Below are 22501 nucleotides of genomic sequence, written 5' to 3' on the forward strand. Positions count from 1 at the left end.
GGTTCGCTGGTTTCTGAGAAATTCCCCTGACTTTGTGAGATCTGCCCATCTCTGAAACACGCTTGAAATAAAGACGACCTGGAATGTGACGAGAATTGTGTGTTGACACTGACATCATGGGACAGTGCGTCCTGAAGAATCAGGATGGACGTGAAGAATCAGGATGGACGTATCTATGAGAAGTGTGCGTGGAAGAAATGTTCACAATAAAATAACATTTTACAGATGGTAAATACTCTATGCAATTTGTTTCACTTTTGGACACAGAAGTTAGCTAAGTAGCTAGCTAGTGTCACGCCCTGGTCGAAGTAATGTATGTTTGTCTTCATTTATTTGGTCAGGCCAGGGTGTGACATGGGTTATTGTGGTGCGTTTTTGTCATGGGGTTTTTGTGGGGTGTCAAGCATAGTCTATGGCTGCCTGAGGCGGTTCTCAATCAGAGTCAGGTGATTATCATTGTCTCTGTTTGGGAACCATATTTAGGCAGCCATATTCTTTGAGTAAGTCGTGGGTGATTGTTCCTGTCTCTGCGTTTGTAGTCACCAGATAGGCTGTATAGGTTTTCACATTCCGTTTGTTGTTTTGTATTGTTCGTGTTTTTTCTTTATTAAAGATGTATCGAACTAACCACAATGCATTTTGGTCCGACTCTCCTTCGACGGAAGAAAACCGTAACAGCTAGTGTTTGCTAGCATCTCTGTCCAACCTAGCTAGCTAGGAAAGAAATAGAAATTCTGCTACACGATTTAAAGTTAGGATTTACACAATTTCACGTGTATTGGTATTTCAGGTATTTTATTAGGATCCCCATTAGCTGTTGCAAAAGCAGCAGCTACTCTTCCTGGGGTCCACACAAAACATGAAACAGTAATACAGAACTGTGTGTAAGTTAAACTATGCAAACAATTTGGGATTTTCAACACATTGATTCTTATAAAAAGAAGTGATGCAGTCAGTCTCTCCTCAACTCTTAGCCACGAGAGACTGGCATGCATAGTATTTATATCAGCCCTCTGATTACAATGACGAGCAAGACGTGCTGCTCTGTTCTGGGCCATCTGCAGCTTAACTAGGTCTTTCTTTGCAGCACTCGACCACACAACTGAATAATAACCAAGATAAGACAAATCTAGAGCCTGCAGAACTTGCTTTGTGGAGTGTGGTGTCAAAAAGCAGAACATCTCTTTATAACGGCTAGACCTCTCCCCATCTTTACAACCATTGAATCTATATGTTTTGTCCACAACAGTTTACAATCTAAGGTAACACTAGGTAATTTAGTCTCCTCAACTTGTTCAACAGCCACACCATTCATTACCAGATTCAGCTGAATCTAGATATTAGAAAATGATTTGTACCAAATATAATGCTCTTAGTTTTAGAGACGTTCAGGACCAGTTTATTACTGGCCACCCATTCCAAAACAGATGGCAACTGTTTGTTACGTGTTTGAATGAATTCATTAGCTGTGGTTGCTAATGTGTATATGGTTGAATCATCAGCATACATGGACACACATGCTTTGTTTAATACCAGTGACAGGTCATTGGTACAAATAGAAAACAGAGGGCCTAGAGAGCTACCCTGCAGTACACCACACTGTACATGTTTGACATTAGAGAAGCTTCCATTAAACAAAACCCTTTGAGTTCTATTTGATAGATAGCTCTGAATCCACGATATAGCAAAGGTTGAAAAGCCATAACACATAGTTATTGTCAATAAAATCAAAGGCTGCACTGAAATCTAACAGTACAGCTCCCAATCTTCTTTCAATTTATTTCAACCAATCATTCATTAATTTGTGTCAGTGCAGTACATGTTCAGTTCCCTTCTCTATAAGCATGCTGAAAGTCTTAATTTGTTTACAGAGAAATAGCATTGTATTTGGTCAAACACATTTTTTTCCAAAGGTTTGCTAAGAGCTGGCTGCAAGCTTATAGTTCTGCTGTTAGAACCAGTGAAGTGGAATTACTTTGGCTTCCCTCAAGGCCTGAGGGCAAATACTTTCCTCTACGCTCAGATGACCATCCTCAGTAGCTTTCCATCTAATTCTGCCATCTAAGTCAATGGCAGAATCACCACATACTTTATTCTGGTATTGCCTTTTTTATAATAATATAAAAAAAAGGTCAATGCCAGGGGGTTTGTCATTAATGATCAATAACAATAATTGTTCCTGTGCTCAATCTTCAATTTCTCAGAGATCGTTTCCCTCACTATGTCCTCAGACTCAGTCCAGGGCTCATGTGGAGAATCTGCAATTCGGTCCACAACCATATTGTTCTGCCTTGATTGTCCCTTGAGTCTGATTTATCCATCATTGTTATCATGGATTCACACACATAATTGATGTCCTCTCTCAATGACTTACAGATTGCTGTCATCTTGCCGTTCTCCTGTTTCAACTCATCGAGCTGACCCTGGGAGAACTGCTAACTGTTCTTCAGGTCCTGGACCTGCCTTGTCAGATCGTCCATTCGTTTATTAGCTGAATCCACCAGTATTTGGACAAAACACTTGAAGCCATTTTCTTGTTGTTGTAACAACTGCTTGTAAAACCATTTTTGTTCGTTTAAAATATCCTTCACGTGTGATAGAGAGACACCACTGTCTTCAACAGTACTCCCACCGGCTTTGGTCTTTGTCATGGTAGCAACGTCATGGTAGCAACGTCATGGTAGCAACGTCATGGTAGCAACGTAGGTTACACTGTTACTCTTCACAATTCCAGACGGCAGGTCACAGGAAAGATTGAAAACAACAATAAGCAGGGATCTAGACAGCCACAAACCCGGGACAATCTGAAGTCTCAGCAACAATGGCTAATCGTGGGCTGCGTTCAAGCCTTACAGAAAACCATGCTAGCTTGATAGACAGTTAGGCTGCTGCTACTCCAAATAGCTCCTCAGACGCGTCCTTGGTCGGCAGGATCACTAGACAGTACCAATACACTTTCAAAACAACAAAACCTAGCTCTCCTTCATTTTAGAGGAAGTGACGTGTGTTTAAACAGTGTTCAACATTTAAAGACCTGCATCACTATACAGAGAGCTTTGCCGTTTCTAAATGTACTTATTTGTGTGATTTTGGAGCCTTTGTTCATGTTAATTGAGGGACTCCCATACTACACAACAAGGAAGCAAAGTGATTTGCTATTTGGTGTAAGTTTCTCAAAAACATGTGAAATCACAAAAATGGTGTCTGGACCCCAACATCAAAAATAGAGACTTGGTTGTAAAAAAAAATAAGTTATTTTAAAATTCCGCTGCGGGTACTTCACATGCATTCATTAGCGTCCCTCTTGAAGCTTGACCGTGTTTTGACAATGCGCTTCACCACTTCTAATATTTACATTAGCCTGGACCACCAACAGTCTGTGTATGTTTAAATTAAGCTTTGAATTCTCAATTGGGTTCTATAGAAGAGAAGGGAGAGGAATTTTTGTGCATATGGAACATTTCTGGGATCTTTTATTTCACCCCATGAAACATGGGAGCAACATTTTGCATGTTGCCTTTATATTTTTTGTACAAGTGAACTCATACCAGTTCATATTAGCAGAAATCTCACAGCACTGCTACCTACGGCCTCCTTCAGAATGATTCTACAGGTATAACCAGCAATACATTAGAAAGGAAATAAAGTGATCTGGAAGGTCAGCAAATCAGCAAATCACGCCAACTCCACCCTTCTCCCAGACAGACAAGTACATCGAAGTAGTGCACTATATCCGGGAATAGGGCGCCATTTGGTACGAAATGATACTCTAATGGTTCTGATTTACAGACAGGCTCAGGTCTGAGATCCTCTGAAGCAGAGACATAAATTCACCTGTGATATCTGCTGGGACTCCTGCCATCTTCACCACCAAGCCAGACCTTTTGGCACCTGGTAATTTATCACCTTACAGGGAGCAGGGAAGGATGTGTGTGTGTTTGCCATCAAAATGCCGAGGCTTATAGGGGGACTAGCAGAGAGCTTTCTGGGTACTTATATTTCAATGCATCCTAGCAACAGTGGTAACATACTCTATTCCTGAATGAAATCGAAGTACATCGGGTCTTACGCCTAAAAACCAAACCTCAAATCGAACCCAAAACCCTTAGTCTTCTAATCAAAAGCAAATGTTTTGGAAAAATGGATCTAGATACATGGGCTCTGATACGATACAGGATACTTTTAGTTTGAAATGATTCAGTTTGATTTGATTAGTGAAACAAATCGATGCAATGCGATTCTGTTCAATTCGATACACTAACAGTTGTTTCATGAAAACAATCATTTTCCATTCTAAATTATCTGATACGGAGGAATCAAATCCATTTTGATTTGTCACATGCTTCATAAACAACAGGTGTGGACTAACAGTGAAATGCTTAACTACAGTGCCTTGCGAAAGTATTCGGCCCCCTTGAACTTTGCGACCTTTTGCCACATTTCAGGCTTCAAACATAGATATAAAACTGTATTTTTTTGTGAAGAATCAACAACAAGTGGGACACAATCATGAAGTGGAACGACATTTATTGGATATTTCAAACTTTAACAAATCAAAAACTGAAAAATTGGGCGTGCAAAATTATTCAGCCCCCTTAAGTGAATACTTTGTAGCGCCACCTTTTGCTGCGATTACAGCTGTAAGTCGCTTGGGGTATGTCTATCAGTTTTGCACATCGAGAGACTGAAATTTTTTCCCAATTCCTCCTTGCAAAACAACTCGAGCTCAATGATCCAAAGTTCAAGGGGGCCGAATACTTTCGCAAGGCACTGTACATGCCCTTCTCAACAATGCAGAGAGAAAATAATTTACTTAAGTATTCACACCACTGATTTAATACTTTGTAGAATCACCTTTGACAGCGATTACAGCTTTGAGTCTTTCTGGGTAAGTCTCCAAGAGCTTTCCACACCTGGATGGTATAATATTTTCCGATTATTCTTTTCAAAATTTATCAAGCTCTGTCAAATTGGTTGTTGATCATTTCTAGACAACCATCTTCAAGTCTTGCCATAGATTTTCAAGCAGATTTAAGTCAAAACAGTAACTTGGCCAACTTTCACTGTCTTCCTGGTAAGCAACTCCAGTGCAGATTTGGCCTTGTGTTTAGATTACTGTCCTGCTGAAAGGTGAATATATGTCCCAGTGTCTGGTGGAAAGAAGATGTCGTGGAAATTCTTACGCAGGGACACACAAAGTCAATCTTAAATTAATAATTGTTTATTGTCAGCGTGCTGGAGAGGTTACAACCAACTTAATGCACCATAGTACACGTCATTAAGGAGCTCTCCCTGGGCAGGCCCAGTCGTTGTCTTACATACGGCTATACACAGACACGTTATATTAGCATGATTTAGCATAATTAATGAATCATTGCCTTTTTGTGTAATTCACGTGACCGACCAATACATTTCATAACATGTGACAGACCAACACCTCACGAGTCTTCTCATCTCTAAGCTGAGACATCTTTAGTTTGTTCTCAAAACAAGGTCTGGGCATACTGCCAAATAGCAGCTATTGATAAGTGAGGATTTGTGTAGTCAGCCACTTGCATGAACACAGAAATTGGTTACAAAGACAACCAGGTTTTCCTCTAGGATTTTGCATGTGCTTAGCTCCAGTCGGTTTATTTTGTATCCTGAAAAACTACCCAATCCTTAATGATTACAAGCATACCTAGAAACATGACACAGCCTCCACTATCCTTGAAAATATGAAGAGTGCTAACTCAGTACTTTGCCACAAAGATAAGTCTTTGTATTCAGGACAAAAAGTTAATTGCAAACAGGATGCATATTTTGGAATGTTTTGGAATATTTTTTATTCTGTACAGATTTCCTTCTTTCAATTAGGTTAGTATTGTGGAGTAACTACAATGTTGTTGATCCATACTCAGTTTTCTCCTATCACAGCCATTAAACTCCGTAATTGTTTTAAAGTCACCATTGGCCTCAGTGAAATCCCTGAGCTGTTTTCTTCCTCTCTGGCAACTGAGTTAGGAAGGATGACTGTATTTTTGTAGTGACTGGGTGTATTTATACACCATCCAAAGTGTAATGAGTAACTTTACCATGCTCAAATGGATATTCAATGTTTGCTTAAAAAAATAAAAATGTTATCTACCAATAGGTTCCCTTCTTTTTGAGGCATTGGAAACCTTCCCTAGTCTTTGTGGTTGAATCTGTGTTTGAAATTCACTGCTCAACTGAGGGACTTTACATATGATATGTGTGGGGTACAGAGATGATGTAGTCATTCAAAAATCATGTTAACCACTATTATTGCACACAGTCCATGAAAATTATTATGTGACTTGTTAAGCATATTTTTACTCCTGAACTTATTTAGGCTTGCCATAACAAAGGGATTGAATACTTATTCACTCATGACATTTCAATATTTCATTTTTAATTAATTAAAAACAAAACAATTTTTTAATTTTTTATTTATTTTACCTTTATTTAAACAGGCAAGTCAGTTAAGAACACATTCTTATTTTCAATGGCGGCCTGGGAACAGTGGGTTAACTGCCTGTTCAGGGGCAGAATGACATATTTGTACCTTGTCAGCTCGGGGGTTTGAACTCGCAACCCTACTAGTCCAACGCTCTAACCACTAGGCTATGCTGCCGCCCCAGACTCTGACACTATGGGGTATTATGTGTAGGCCAGTGACACAACATCTCTATTTTATTCATTTTAAATTCAGGCTGTAACACAAAATGTGGAAAAAGTTAATGGTTGTGAATACTTTCGTCAGGCACTGTATGAATCACATATAGCTGAAATTTTATCCACACAATTATATGAATGAATCGTAATGAATTTGCCTTTTTGAAGCAGTCATTCCAAAAAGACACAGTATGTACAGTGTCTACAGAAGAGAAAGTGTACCCAGAACCAACCAAGCCACTTCAACAGGTCAATCGTATTGATTTATTAAGATTGATTAAGGGTAGAGTAAATTAATTCTCCATTCTCTCCAATGAGCCGATTAATAGTACTGATTGAATGGTAGGGGATGATAGTTCACTGTTCAGCTCATAATAAAGACCAATCAATTACCAGCCAAATGCTGGTAGAGTAGAGTTATTCAGTAGACTTCTGTCTCAGGGACCTCTATCTGGGTAACAATGAATGGTCGAGAAAAGCAGGCTGCTGATATCTAGAATTGCTGTGTCAGACTTAAACGATTGCATTTCGACAAAGGTGTTATTGGAGGGTTTTTGGCTTCAAATTTCGATTAAAAGAAGCTCTGGAATTTATTGTGAAAACAGTTTCACGTTGTCAAATATGTCTAATTATAAGTGGCTGATACACCTTCTACACCTGCATTGCTTGCTGTTTGGGGTTTTAGGCTGGGTTTCTGTACAGCACTTTGAGATATCAACTGATGTACGAAGGGTGATATAAATACATTTGATTTAATCTGTCTGTCTGTAATCTTTCTGTTATACTGACATATTGACATGGCGTGGATCCAGGTTTACACTCCCCATAGAACAGAATTAAAACGCTTATTGGCTGAAAAAGATTTAGACTGGAATTAGACTGATAATCTTCAATCAATTGTCAAATCCGCAACTAAATTCTGTTTTCTGCTGCTAGAGAAAATGTTGAGTCAACTTTTAATTTAGAAAATTTGTTTGATACAAAAATAGGCTAACTTTGAATTGTAATTGCTGGTCCTTAGTGTGGAAAAAACTCATACATTTGCTTTCCCTAACTAATTGGTAAAATTCTCAAAACATGTCTGGTGTTTCACATTGTCCTGGTCGGCCAATGAAAATGGTGTAATTTATAATAAAGTGGCTGATCTGGATAGCTGGGTCTGTGGGGTTGGATCATCATCTCTAAGTTGTTAAGGGCCTTTTGCAATCTGTCTGCATGCACAGCTGCCAGAGCCGCTAGATCTTGGCTTGGGTCATAGGTTTGAAGCCCATGGGCCAATAAACCCTAATAATCCCAAGATTTATATTAGAGATTCCATGGAATTAGACACCTAATCTGCCTGTGCCATTTCATAAGTAGCCTGATCTTGGTATAGACATCCTCTGTTTGGGCTCCTCTTAGGGAGTTTACTCCGTAAGCTCACTAATAAGATAAGTGTGATTGCGACTACCATTTTTCAGGGAAGGAGGATCCTTAATCTAAAAAAACTTGATGCATAGTTTGTTTCCTGAGACAGCAGGAGAGCAATATGAACGGGCATTAATCCATCCTCAGCCACCTCACTCCTGTATGGTAGGGTTATCCAGGGGCATTCACACAGACAAGGTCCACAATTATCAAATAAACTACTTAACTATTTTGTCTGTTATTTTATTAGATATTCTATTTATTCTACAATATGCTCCATTTAATTTCAATAAAACAGGAAAACTCTGAATTTTCTTTGACATGGAAAAACTGTCTGTGGTTAGTTCTACAATACTGTATTTTTTACCAATTTTTTCACAAGACCATTGATAGAAGATTAGTCTAAATCCCCAATCTTATTTTCTACAGCCGATAAGCTTTTTTATTCTGTTTTCTGGCTGTAAAAACCTGGATGCAGGCCACGCCATGTCAAGTAGCTATAACAGACAGATTACATGGATTAGCCACCTTCAATAAACAGACTATTCCACACCTGGGGCCTCATTTATCAAAGGTGCGTAAGCACAAAAAAAAGTCAACCTTGTGTGGTCCAGTTTTCCTCCAAAGTTAGGGATTTATCAAATTTGAACTTGATGGGAATTTGGGCGTATTTCCACAAACACCTCAAACCATGAGTACGCACAACGTATAGTGGTTAAAGAATTGTATTGCATGTAAATACTGTTATTTTGGGGAAATGTAGGTATTTGTTGACTCGCATGGAAGAAATGAAATGGTAATAAAAAATAAACTTAAATTTAAAATATATGCATTTGCTGTTGGCAAGGAGATCCCATAACTGGGCTTGTAGGCCTAAGCTAATATGTTTATTTCATTATATAAATCAAAATCATACTGCAGGATAAGTCTCTCCTTTTCTAACATGGTTTTATTCCTGCTACTATACAACAAATATGACCATTTATTCATTCAAGCCTGATTGAAAGTAAATAGACCAGTATCCTATTAAAAATATGTTGGTAGGTTACAGTACTGCTGTGTGATAGGAGCATGACATCAGCATATTAAATCTCAGAGCCTGTACCAAAGCAGGAGACAGAAAAACAATCATATATCGAAAATGTAACATTTAACAAGAGTTTGTTTTTGCATAGACGTGTGGGCTGTAGCATTTAATTGCAGAATGCGTGACCAGTGTTTGGCACATGCATGTTTAGTTTGAAAAAGTCACCGTACAATATAAAAACATTCTCCCTACACCTCTACACAGAAATGAGATCAAATTTACCATTGGTGCTTTCTTTTAGAAACTGTCATCATGGCCAAGTTCCAACATTTCCCAAATATACAGAGTCTGTATTTATCAAGTCAATAACGGCGCAAAACCATAATATTCTAGCACCGAGATGCAGTGCCTTAACACACACACACACACACACGTATGCAGCGGTCTAACTATTTAACTGTACTTAGAATGCTTAAAAGGCGGCTAAAATGTTAAATATTGGCTTAGCGTCGTCCGGGTTAGGGAGGGTTTGGCCGGTAAGGATATCCTTGTCTCGTCACGCACAGCGACTCCTGTGGCGGGCCAGGCGCAGTGCACAGTGTTTCCTCCAACACATTGGTGCGGCTGGCTTCCGGGTTGGATGGGCGCTGTGAAGGCTTGGTTGGATTGTGTTTCGGAGGAAGCATGGCTTTCGACCTTAGTCTCTCCCGAGCCGATACGGGAGTTGTAAAGATGAGGTAAGATAGTAGTTACTAACAATTGGATACCACGAAATTGGGGAGAAAAGGGGGTAAAAAAAAAAAAAAAATCTTTTAACTCAACAAAAAAAGAAATGTCCCTTTTTCAGGACACTGTCTTAAAGAATTTGTTTTAAAAAATCCAAATAACTTCACAGATCCTCATTCGATAGGGTTTAAACACAGTTTCCCATGCTTGTTCAATGAACCATAATCAATGAATATGCACCTGTGGAACGGTCGTTAAGACCCAAACAGATTACAGACGGTAGGCAATTAAGGTCACAGTTTTGAAAACTTAGGACACTAAGAGGACTTTCTACTGACTCTGAAAAACACCAAAAGTAAGATGCCCAGGGTCTCTGCTCATCTGCGTGAATGTGCCTTAGCAATTTATTGCAGCATGCCTATGTCTGTACTGTGAGACGCCTAAAACAGCGCTACAGGGAGACAGGATGGACAGCTGATCGTCCTCGCAGTGGCAGACCATGTGTGTAAAAACACCTACGCAGGATTGGTACATCCGAACATCACACCTGCGGGACAGGTACAGGATGGCAACAACAACTGCCCGAGTTACACCAGAAACGCACAATCCCTGCATCAGTGCTCAAACTGTAAGCAATAGGCTGAGAGAGGCTGGATTGAGGGCTTGTAGGCCTGTTGTAAAGCAGGTCCTCACCAGACATCACCGGCAACAAGGTCGCCTATGTGCACAAACCCACAGTCGCTGGACCAGACAGGACTGGCAAAAAGTGCACTTCACTGACAAGTCACGGTTTTGTCTCACCAGGGGTGATGGTCGGATTCGTGTTTATCGTCGAAGGAACGTGCGTTACACCGAGGCCTGTACTCTGGAGTGGGATCGATTTGGAGGTGGAGGGTCCGTCATGGTCTGGGGCAGTGTGTCACAGCATCATCGGACTGAGCTTGTTGTCATTGCAGGCAATCTCAATCCCAAATATATCTGACCAAATTCTGAAAGACACGCATTTTAATTTAGAATTCCATGAAGTGTGGAAGAACTGAAAAAAATCATCTATCAATGACAAGTCACCGGGGTATGACAACTTGGTAACAAAAATTACTTATTTAAGATAATAGCGGACAATATTGCCACATCTTTAATTTAAGCCTCCTAGAAAGTGTGTTCACTCAGGCCTGGAGGGAAGTAAAAGTTATTCACCTACCTAAGGATAGTAAAGACCCCTTTACTGGCTCAAATAGCCAACCAATCAGCTTGTGAGGCTTCCGAGTGGCGCAGAAATCTAAGGCACTGTAGCTCAGTGCAAGAGGTGTCACTACAGTCCCTGGTTCGAATCCAGGCTGCATCACATCCGGCCATGATTGGGAGTCCCATAGGGCAGCGCAAAATTGGCCCAGTGTAGTCCGGGGTATGCAGTCATTGTAAATAAGAATTTGACTTGTCTAGTTAAATAACAGTTCAATTTAAAAAACAAAATCTAGTTACCAACCCTTTGTAAACATCTGGAAAAATGTGTGTTTGACCAGATACAATGCTATTTTACAGTAAACAAATAGTCAGACAATCAGCACACTGATAGGGAAGTCATTGAACAAGCACAGCACTTACACAAATGACTGATGACTGGCTGAGCGAAATTGATGATAAAAAGATTGTGAGGGCTGTTTTGTTAGACTTCAGTGCGGCTTTGACATTATCAATCATAGTCTGTTGCTGTAAAATTGTAGGCGTTATGGCTTTACACCCCCTGCTATATTGTGGATAAAGAGTTACATGTCTAAGGGTGGGTGTTCTTTAATGGAAGCCTCTCCAACAAAATCCAGGTAGAATCAAGATTTCCCCAGGGCCCCTCATTTATCAATGTTGCATAGAAAAGCTTCTAAAAGGAACTCAAAGAAAATGTAGAATGTTCGCAAGTACAAAAAAGTTGGCATTTATCAATTGCTCGTACGCTTGACTAACACACACCTGTGAGTATTTTGCCTTGATAAATCAGACATTCTAAAACACTGTGCTAGTGCACGTACAGTCTCATTTACATAAAGAACCTCCTAAATGACCATTTATGCTCACAAACCTTCCCGTTGAAGCTGCAAGAAATGTCAAATTTCTGTCAGCCAACATGGAGAAATCAAAGAAGAAAAAAAACTTTTCGGACACAGAAATATAACTTTTTATCACCGAAGTGGAAGCAAAACAAGCCATACGTTTTGGAGCCCTCAGCAATGCTTGGGAGCAAGTTAGAGCTGTGGTCAAATCTGCCTCACTTGAGTGAACAGTAAATGAAATTAAAAATAAATGGTTTGATTTAAAATCTTCAACAACAAAAACATGATGATCCACAAAAGGGATATAAGTGCAACAGTAGGAGGGCAGAGTGACTTTTCACTGTCTGCTATGGACCTGTGCATTGGCAGCATAATTTGAGAGACCTCAGTGTCTGGCATCATTTGTGATGGTGATACTGAGGACCCTCTCCGAGACCCTGAAGGAATATCAGACACACCAACTGATGGTAAGTCAAGCTTTAATTTCGCAACCACATTCAGACATGGACCACATCTAAATCATTTTTCTTGACAATAAATATAACAAATATATAGAACAAAATAAATATAATAGGCGGCAGGTAGCCTCGCGTTGGACTTGTAACTGAAAGGTGGCAAGATCGAATCCCTGAGCTGACAAGGTAAAAATCTGCCATTCTGCCCCTGAATAAAGGCAGTTAACCCACTGTTTCTAGACCATCATTCAAAATAAGAATTTGTTCTTAAACTGACTTGCCTAGTTAAATAAAAGGTTAAAAAAAACATAAACAAAAAAAAATGAAATCTTGACAGACGTGGGTGATTTGGCTGACCCCTCATTCCCAGGCCTACCAGAAGGTGAGCTTCTGGTAGGTGCTTCAGCAGCACCACATGTTTTGACTAACGCAGTCCTAAAACAACAAGAGGAGATCAACACATCAATTCTTGGACTCAATCAGCAGCTGGAGGATGTATGTAAAGGCCTGAGAAATCAATCATTGAAAGAACTTATTGACTGTGTCAAACATGAGACATATTCTGATGCAATGTAAATGTGTTTGTCGACTTGATTACAATATTTGGAAGAACAGATACCTAAAACCGTTGTATGATATTGACTCTTGTCCTCCGTGCCAGGGCTATGGGTAGTGGGAAACACTCCCTGTCAGGCATGGGCTCATCAGGTCTGGGTGGATCATTCAGTGGAATGCCATTTTTGATTGCAATGTTTTGAATCACACTGCCAGCCTTGACAATGTAGCAAACCTAAACCGAGCTGTCTGTTTGAACTACTGGCACACAGCTCGGACACCCATGCATACCCCACAAGACATTCCATAAGAGGTCTCTTCACAGTCCCAAACTCCAGAACAGACTATGGGAGATGCACAGTACAACAGAGATATGACTACATGGAACTCTATTTCACATCAAGTAACACATGCAAGCAGTAAAATGTGATTTTAAAAACAGATTAAAAAAAAAAAATACACCTTATGGAACAGTTGGGACTGTGAAGCAACAACCATAGGCATAGACACACGCATACAAACACTATACACACGTACTTTGTGCAATATATATGTGATAGAGTAAGGGCCTGAGGGCACACACTTATATGTTGTGAAATCTGTTGTCTATGTATTGTAATGTACAACTGATCAAGGATGATTAATGGAAACAGGATACATGAACTCAATTTTGAGTCTACTAGCAAAGGGTCTGAATACTTATGTAAATAAGGTATCGTTTTTTTATTTTTAATAAATTAGCAAAAATGTCTAAACCTGTTCTCGCTTTGTCATTATGCGGTATTGTGTGTAGATTGATGAGTAAAAACAAATAATTAATACATTTTAGAATAAGGCTGTAACATAACAAAATGTGGAAAAAGTCAAGGGTTCTGAATACGTTTAGAATCCACTGTAAATCTATTCAACACACTATTGTTCTTAGAATTAAAATTTTACAAAGAGAGTTTGTGTTATAAGATATTTTAGGAGGACATGTCATTTGGCTGTAACTTAACAAAATGTGGGAAAAGTCAAGGGGTCTGAATTATTTCCAAAGGCACTGTATATGTGATCATATCCAAATGTAAGCGAGGTTTGAAATGATGTTTTAGTCAAATATTATATCTGTTTGGGTTTCTTGCGGTCAATTCCACAAATAATTTGGAATTATGTTTCGGCCCCTGACCATCCGCTCCAGAATTTTTTGGGGCCCGCAGTTGAATCGGATTCCTGACCTAAAGACAATTTCAATGGGGGAACCGGAGTCCTGACATTTTGACCTTGCAAGGGCACGCACCATTTTTGACCAGGGTGCTAAAAGTAGAAAGTACAGTGCAACGGAGGGAGATGAAAATAGGCTAAGTGAGCACATTTAATGTTGACAATGTTTGCTAAAGTTAAAAACAGTTTGCTTATTTGTTACATTGTGGTTAAAATTATGAATGTAAATCATATTCCTAATGAATTCATCAGATTTCGTGAGCTTGTCATTTTGCCAACACACCTATAACGTTCGAAATTCAAAGCATATTGAGGCTATAATAAAGTTCAGATGAATGATTGGATTATAAGGACATAAGGTAAAGAAAACATTTCAACCTCTTGAACTGACCCACATTTTCCTGCATTCTAGAACACTTAGTGGACTAGTATTTATTGTCCGTTTAATTAGAATGTAGGTCAAATCTATTAAAAAGCAGATAAAAAAAATAAAAAATAAAATAAACTGGAAAGGCCTGTAACAAGGAACCCAAACCAGCTGTGTGTGTGCACCATCGTGCATACATTTTGTCCCCCCACACTAAACGTGATCACAACACGCAGGTTAAAATATCAAAACAAACTCTGAACCAATTACATTCCTTTGGTGACAGGTTGAAGAGCATCAAACCTTTATGGCAATCTAGCTTGCGCTTGCTAGCTAATTTGTCCTATTTAGTTAGCTTGCTGTTGCTAGCTAATTTGTCCTGGGATATAAACATGGAGTTATTTTACCTGAAATGCACAAGGTCCTCTACTCCGACAATGAATCCACACAAACTGTCAACCCGAATCGTTTCTAGTCATCTCTCCTCCTGCTAGGCTTTTTGTTCTCTTGACTTCATATTGCGATTGGCAACTTTCATAAATTAGGTGTATTACCGCCACTGACCTTCATCTTTCAGTCACCCACGTGGATATAACCAATGAGGAGATGGCACGTGGGTACCTGCTTCTATAAACCAATAAGGAAATGGGAGAGGCTGGACTTGCTGTGCGATCTGCGTCAGAAATATAACTGACTTCTATTTTAGCCCTTGGCAACGCAGACGCTCATTGGCGCGCACGAGCAGTGTGGGTGCAATAATTGAATAATATAGATGACAAAATGTATTTTGCAACGAGACACATGCGACGCGAGCGGTTTAGTCAGCCTGTAAGAAATGTGCTTTACGTGTAGACACACTGAACAAACCGAGCTGCAACGCATGTGTATCGATCGACAGGGATGTATCGACCGACTAAATATCGATGTAACATACACCAAATTGTTTTGCTGGTCATAGCGTTTTGCCGGTATTCACACTAGCCATTAGTATTTTGTGTATCTATGTGCTCTCTTACAAACCTTTCGGTACGGTGTTTAAGTACATTTTCTTTAAATCAATTAGTGTTAGAGAAGAATTGTGGGCATAGCGGGAAATGTTTATACATTATTCACATATGAGAAAATCAAACTTTCATTTCTAATTTTCTACAACTAGCCTACCATCCCAGTTATAATCAGAGTTATTGTTTGGTCAGTTCAGGACAGAACTTTCAGAGACACTGCAGCAAATTTGTTCTGACCTGAGTTGACCAGTTAATCAAGGCCAAGCCTTTCGATCAGAAAGAGGAAAGCTGGAGAGTACAGCCTGGTCTTCTTACCTCTAGCCCAGGGGTGTCAAACTCATTTGCTCCACAGGCTGCATTCACTCTTCACCAAGGTCAGGAGGGCCATACTTAAAATGGATTATTTCCTTTGTATCAAAATGTGCAAATCATAGTCCTCTATCCATCGCTTTTGGAATTTGATGCTCCCTGAGTGTCTAGATGGACAGAGTGAAGAGACTATAAATGTAGGTCTATCATTTCTACACAGTTTTGATTTTGTTGTAGTAATTTCAATGTGATTTTAATTGTTTAATTATTTTTTTTATTTTTATGGATTATTGTTATTTATTTCATTTTTTCAAACCGCCCGTGGGACAGATTGAATTGGCTAACGGGCCTCGAGTTTGACACATGTGCTCTAGCCTATATAATTAGCATAACAGGTAATAACCAGAAATAATATAAGCTATAACCTCTCAGTTTACGCTGAAACAAATCCTTAAAATCCTGTTCTAAAAAAAGTATTGTTAATGACAAATGTCCTAGCTGTCACCTCCAAGCTTTTGCAGAGGGGCATCTCTGTAATCTCTCTTCTCTCAATTGAACCATTAAAAAAGCAGTTTAGGAGTGATTAAGCCATCTCAATCGATGAAGACCTGGCAGCAGCCGCATCTACCGACGGGTCAATAAAGGCTTGTTAACTCAGTCACAGGGAGAAGCGTGACAACTTGGAAGAAGTTTTCAGTCTGTCATCAATATCAGACAGATTATGGGAGATATAATTAAATAATTATCCTGCCACTGTTGTGTTGTTGGTATTGATTTATTCGACCAAATGTCTCGCCACTCTACCCCATGCATAGCATATGGACGCTTGGCAGGAGACAGAGTTTGAGTCCCAAATTGCGCCCTATATACACCTAATGGGCCCTGGTCTAAAGCAGTGCACTATATAGGGAAAAGGGTGCCATTTGGGATGTGTACACAGAGGCACAAGTGACAAACATCAACTGAAACGGACTGCCCTAAGAACATATGCAAAAAAAACAAACACACAAAAAAAAAACAGTACAGTAGCCCTTTGTTTAGCACATGTACTGGAGTGTGAGGACATCAAACATATGGCCTGTTGTTAAACCTCTTAAATGTAACTGCATGTAATCCCCCAAATTAATTATTTATCATGACAGGGTCATAAACAAGAAATAGCAATGCTGCATAATCTAAGAAAGGTTCAAATATCACCTTTCTGGTAAAATATATTAATTTTGAGGACACAAGCTCAAGTACATGAAAATAATGTGAAAATATTACTTATTTTATATGATGCATTTCCTAACAAAACTACATGAATAAGGCTTGAAATCAGTTATGTTTTCTAAATATAGTATAATCCAGTTATAAAATGACTGACTAAGATTTCACCTTCCTTATAACTGTAGAAAATATTAGTATATTTAGAGTTGAGAAAATGCATATTTTCTAAAGTTCTCTTGATCAAAACGTCCATCTCATTGCTGTGAACTTCTCAGAGCTCTAGCTTGGCTTCCTAAACTTGTTAGAAACTCACCATTCATCTCATTATATCTTGTCCATCTATGACAAAGTGTTTGTTTAAAATCTATACTGAACAAAAATATAAAAACATGTAAAGTGTTGGTCCCATGTTTCATGAGGTGAAATAACAGATCCCAGAATTTTCCCACATGCACAAAAAGCGCATTTCTCAAAAATGTTGTTCGCAAATTGCTTACATCCCCGTTAGTGAACATTTCTTCTTTGTCAATACGATCCACCCATCTGACAGATGTGGCATATCAAGAACCTTAAACAGAATGACACAGGTGCACCTTGTGCTGGGGACAAACTGAAGAGTATTTCTGTCTGTAATAAAGGGGCTGGATCGGATCCCCGAGCTGACAAGGTAAAATTCTGTCGTTCTGTCCCTGAACAAGGCAGTTAATCCACTGTTCTCCGGTAGGCCATCATTGTAAATAAGAATTTGTTCTTAACCGACTTGCCTAGTTAAATATATTAAATAAAGGCCTTCTGTGGTAAAGAAACTCCTGATTGACTGGGCCTGGCACCCCAGTTGGTGGGCCTGGCTCCCAAGTGGGTGGGCCTATGCCCTCACAGGCCCACCCACGGCTGCACCCCTGCCCAGTCATGTGAAATCCATAGATTAGGCCCTAATAAAGGTGCTTCAATTGACAGATTTCCTTATATGAACTGTTACTCAGTAAAATCAATGAAATTGTTGAATGTTGCGTACATATTTTTGTTCAATATACTAAATTTTAAATTACTGGCTATAAATCAACAGCGATAAAACCACACTCTCCTGATGCGTTAACAAGTGACGTAAGCTTCAGCCAGGAGTTGATGGACATCCCAGTAGAGACATACGCCTGTGTCCATGAGAATCAGTGCAACCACTCAATGCAAGACATTTCGATCTATGGTGTCCACATATTGATTTATAAACAAACCGGTACCATAACGGTCATTTTATCATAAAGTTAAATATTTACAGCATATTTCTGAACACAAAAGAGAGGGACAGATATTGGTTAAAATGCCACCTCCATCTGTCACATTGGTTACTGAACCCACACTTCAAACCCACAGTAACATATGAAGATAGTACTTTGTTATTTTCTAAGTGCAGAACAAAAGATATGTCATTACATATGTTATACCTCTCATTCCTAGAACTGATTAGACCTGTTATGGTCAGGTTTACGTTACGGTCCTGATTATGATGCAAACATTTGGGGCACATTGACTTCAATTGGTTTTTGGTTAGAAAATGCTGATATTAATGGTTGGTGCAAACTTTGGGAACAGAACAATTGCACAAACACTTGGCATCTGCACGGTTCAAGAAAATGTGTTTTTGTAGAATGTTCTGTGGAAATTGTACTCCTTGTGTATATAATTGTATGATTTGATTAACTTTGCCGTCATTGGTTTTTGTTTGACATACATTTTAAAGTGAAAAATTGGAGTCTCAACATCATTCTGTTACCATGGAATTGCCCCAATCAAACCCAAATAGTGGATTTTAGTCTCTCCTTGTGCATAAACTGCTTTCAAGGAACAACAATTGTTTGTATGTGTGTATATGGGGAGCACCAGCTGGAGGCCAACCAGACCTAGTACAAGGTGCTGTGTCCCTCCCTGTAAGGTTGAGGCTTACCTGGTCCAGGGTGGGGTCCTGTGGGTGCTGGATCCCAGCTTCCACCACAGCAGCAGACGAGGAAGAGGGATTCTAGAAGGCACAACCTCTACACCGTAGTAGCCTCATCACAGAGCACGCAACTGGGTCCCAGATAGCACTGTAGGCTGTATGTGTGTGTGTTTAAGAGAAAGTAAAGTAAAAAACAACTAAATGCTCCATTTCACCCATGTAAAGTAACCCCCAGAAAAGCCTGCAAGGAGAAAGCATCAAAGGCCTCTGAGCAGCTAGCCACTTATTAACCCACTCCTCAGCACAGGAAGGCATACATCATAATCCCAGGGGAAAGTGAATTTATACAAACGCTCTTTGGCTGGTGACACTGATTGCTGTTTTATAATGACAGATAGTTTAAATGGATCATTACATTGAAGGGACGGTAAATACATATACCAATGGAACTATAGAATGCTGTTGAGGAAGTGTGTACTGTATGTATGGATGAAAGGTGCTTGGATCAGAGAAATAGAATGATTCATTCTTATTCTTCAGCTTGGATAGCAACACTGTCAAAGGGAAAAGTGACTAGGGGATTCTAACAGGCACCATGGCTTCTTTTGTCCTGACTAATCTACCGAGTCAGTGATTTGGATGGATCCAGGTAAGAGCCTTTCAGAGTTGGGACATCGTTCAGACAGGTTGGTTTCGCTCACCCCCACTTCAAAGAAAGAGGAGCTCCCCAGCATAGACTTATGGCATCAATGAAGCAGGGGTTTTGTGACTATGGAAACATCTTGCTGACTGCAGTGTTTAGCTCCTATGACAGCTTCCCTGTCTTTTTCGTCGTCCCCAAAGAGGTACTAAAACAAGCCTGAACAAGGAAAGTCTAATAGCAGGTTCTTCATATGTGGCTGTATTATTCCAAACCTCTACAGTGAAATCACAAATGAACTAATTCCTATAGGTTAGGCAACAATGTAAAGATGAAAGAAACTCAGATGTATGATTTATTTCAGGTCTACCTGTAGTGTTGTTGTCACTGTAAGGCTGAAGACTGCTTCGGGGGGCCTGTATGGCCACGATTCCCCGGACCATCAGTAGGGTAGGGGTTACATGGGGGCCTGGGTGGGAGATGGACACTGGGCTGGGCCTGTGGTCCCCCACCCTCTGGTGCATTTAAGCCTGGCTTTCTTCTCCAGATCACAGAGTGCTCTGCAGGTCACCTAAGGTACACGGTCCAGTCCTCTGGAACAGGGTCTCTGGTAATAAGTCATGTGGAAGTCAAGACTTGAGTTGGCATGATGTGCATCGTATCACCTGTTACACACAAACAATGTGCATCACTACCTCAGATACCTAGGCTCCAACCATGGTCTATGCAGTGGCCTCTAACTCACCTTTCTCCTCCGAGAGGCCCTGTTGACCCCTCTATCCTGCTTACAGCTCCTATACCTAGAGGGAGCAAGCAACGGATGGATGGTTTTGTTTTCATTTCCAAATGAGCACTGATAAATTCACTGACAAAAAAAAGGACACACTGACAAAATTACTCTGACACGTACGGGCGATTACTTTTTCTCCCCAATTGGTAGTTACAGTCTCGTCCCATCGCTGCAACTCCCGTACGGACTCGAGAGAGAGGCGAAGGTCGAGAGCCACGCATTCTCCAAAACACGACCCTGCCAAGCCGCACTGCTTCTTGACATAGTGCTCGCTTAACCCGGAAGCCTCCAATGTGTTGGAGGAAACACTGTACAACTGGCAACCATGTCAGCAGGCATGCGCCCGGCCAACCGCAGGAGTCGCTAGAGCGCGATGGGACAAGGACATCCCGACAGGCCAAACCCTTCCCTAACCCGGAAGACGCTGAGCCAATTGTGCGCAGTCTGCCGGTCGCAGCCGGCTGCAACACAGCCCGGGATCGAAGCCGGGTCTGTAGTGACACCTGCAGTGCCTTAGACCGCTGTGCCACTCGGGATGTCTGTAACCTTTCTGACTACCATGCCCTTCCTTTGTTAGACCAGTGGGGCTACACTCAGTCTCAGGTTCACCTCCAGGACTTCCTGAGGGACACACTCTGCCCTCACATTTAGGGCTTTGGCCCTAATACTAGTCCCAGGCTTGGTAGAGGCCTGGTCCTTCCATCCTGTGATGGCTTGCTCTCCCTCAGTCTCCTCAGCCTTGGACCTGAACCAGCCACACTAGCAGATCTGACTCTGGCTGTCCTGCCATGGACCTATAGGCCCTGGTCTTTGGTCTGGGACACTGGAGGTTTGTGCTAAGGGCACCCCTGCCTTGGTCCTGCCTCTGCCCCTCTGACTGAACCTGACTTGGGTCTGGGCCTGGTTCTTAGCTTGGGTCTAGGAAAGAACTCTCCCTTTCCATGGCTGGGTCTTGCCACAGCACCTTAACCTGCCAACTAAAGCAAATTATGTCAATATGCCAGTCGCCCTATACTGCTTAGTGGAAAAATCTCAAACAAGCTGAAACAATGGAAACAAACTTACTTTCCAATTATCATCAACCTGGGACCAAAACAAATGCAACTCAAATTAGCCTACTGCATGAATAAACACACTCATTGATTTAATTTGTTTAAACTCTTAAGAATATTTAAAGCCCGACTTAGGCTAATCAATGACGAGATATTAAAGGGACTTAGGGAAGCCACAGTAAATACTCCAATAACCTTACAGTGCTACAGAACAACCGCCTATTAGGATGCTTTTAGGACATCTGCTTACCCTCTCCCATGACATGCTTGTTGATACTGATGTTAACGAGGTGCCCAGTCACGTTCAGCCATGCAATTACATTAACTAATGATGCTAAGGCACTGTCGTACAGTGAGGCTGATGAGCAGAGAGGAGAGCTTTAATTTAATGGTTCAGTCGACCACTTTGGGCTCCTCTGTCAACCAATCACAGGTTAGGGATCGTTAGGGAGGTTTGTGTTCTAACGAGACAACATCCTGTCACGCTAATGGGGCTTAATTTGGCAGACTTCACTGTTCCCGCCTCCCTCCATCAAAAGTTTAGCTTCTTTAACCAATGGGATGATTGCTCATTTTCGGTAAACCCCAATAATCCAAACAAGGCCCTTAAAACCATGATCACAACTAATCCTCCTAACACTGTAAATGACCTTTTACTCTTCACAACATCATTAAAACATTTTCCCCATGAAGAGGAACGGTTAGCATGTATGTGACAATATATGCCCTTTGCTTTAACTGTTCATAAACAAAGATTACAGGCGTATATGTGAGGCAATAAATACATATTTACCAAGGTTTAATGGAAGCCATAATATCACATCAAACACAATACTATCTCACTTTGGCAGAGGGCTGCAAGCCAGAAATGAAGAAATTGAGAAAATGACTGCCACCATAGCAAAGACAGACAGGTAGAACAACTAATAAAATATAAACATAAAAACAGGTAATCGCAGTGCTAGAGGCATCACTACAGACCTGGGTTTGATCCCGGGCTGTATCACAACCGGCCGTGATAGGGAGTCCCATAGGGTGGCACACAATTGGCCCAGCATCATCCAGGTTAGGGGAGGGTCTGGCCGTGGAGGCTTGTGGCGGTCC

General features: G+C 40.6%; 1 long non-coding RNA gene across 3 annotated transcripts in view; it reads right to left on the minus strand.

Annotated features, from left to right (window-relative positions):
- Positions 1-21767, minus strand: part of LOC118374174 (uncharacterized) — a 59295-nt gene extending 37528 nt beyond the window's left edge. The window contains exons 1-5 of one of the 3 annotated variants that reach the window (XR_004823562.2): positions 21648-21767; positions 20301-20355; positions 19926-20162; positions 18925-19070; positions 6562-12770 (exon numbers count right to left, since the gene is read on the minus strand). This is a non-coding gene — a long non-coding RNA (uncharacterized LOC118374174). Of the gene's footprint in view, positions 1-6561; positions 12771-18924; positions 19071-19925; positions 20221-20300; positions 20356-21647 lie in introns of those variants that run through there. The other 2 variants (XR_004823558.2, XR_008139646.1) reach the window with 2 other exon arrangements.
- Between the last annotated feature and the right edge of the window lie 734 nt (positions 21768-22501).

Source organism: Oncorhynchus keta, chromosome 1 (genome assembly GCF_023373465.1).
Source record: "Oncorhynchus keta strain PuntledgeMale-10-30-2019 chromosome 1, Oket_V2, whole genome shotgun sequence".
Classification (NCBI taxonomy): Eukaryota; Metazoa; Chordata; class Actinopteri; order Salmoniformes; family Salmonidae; genus Oncorhynchus; species Oncorhynchus keta.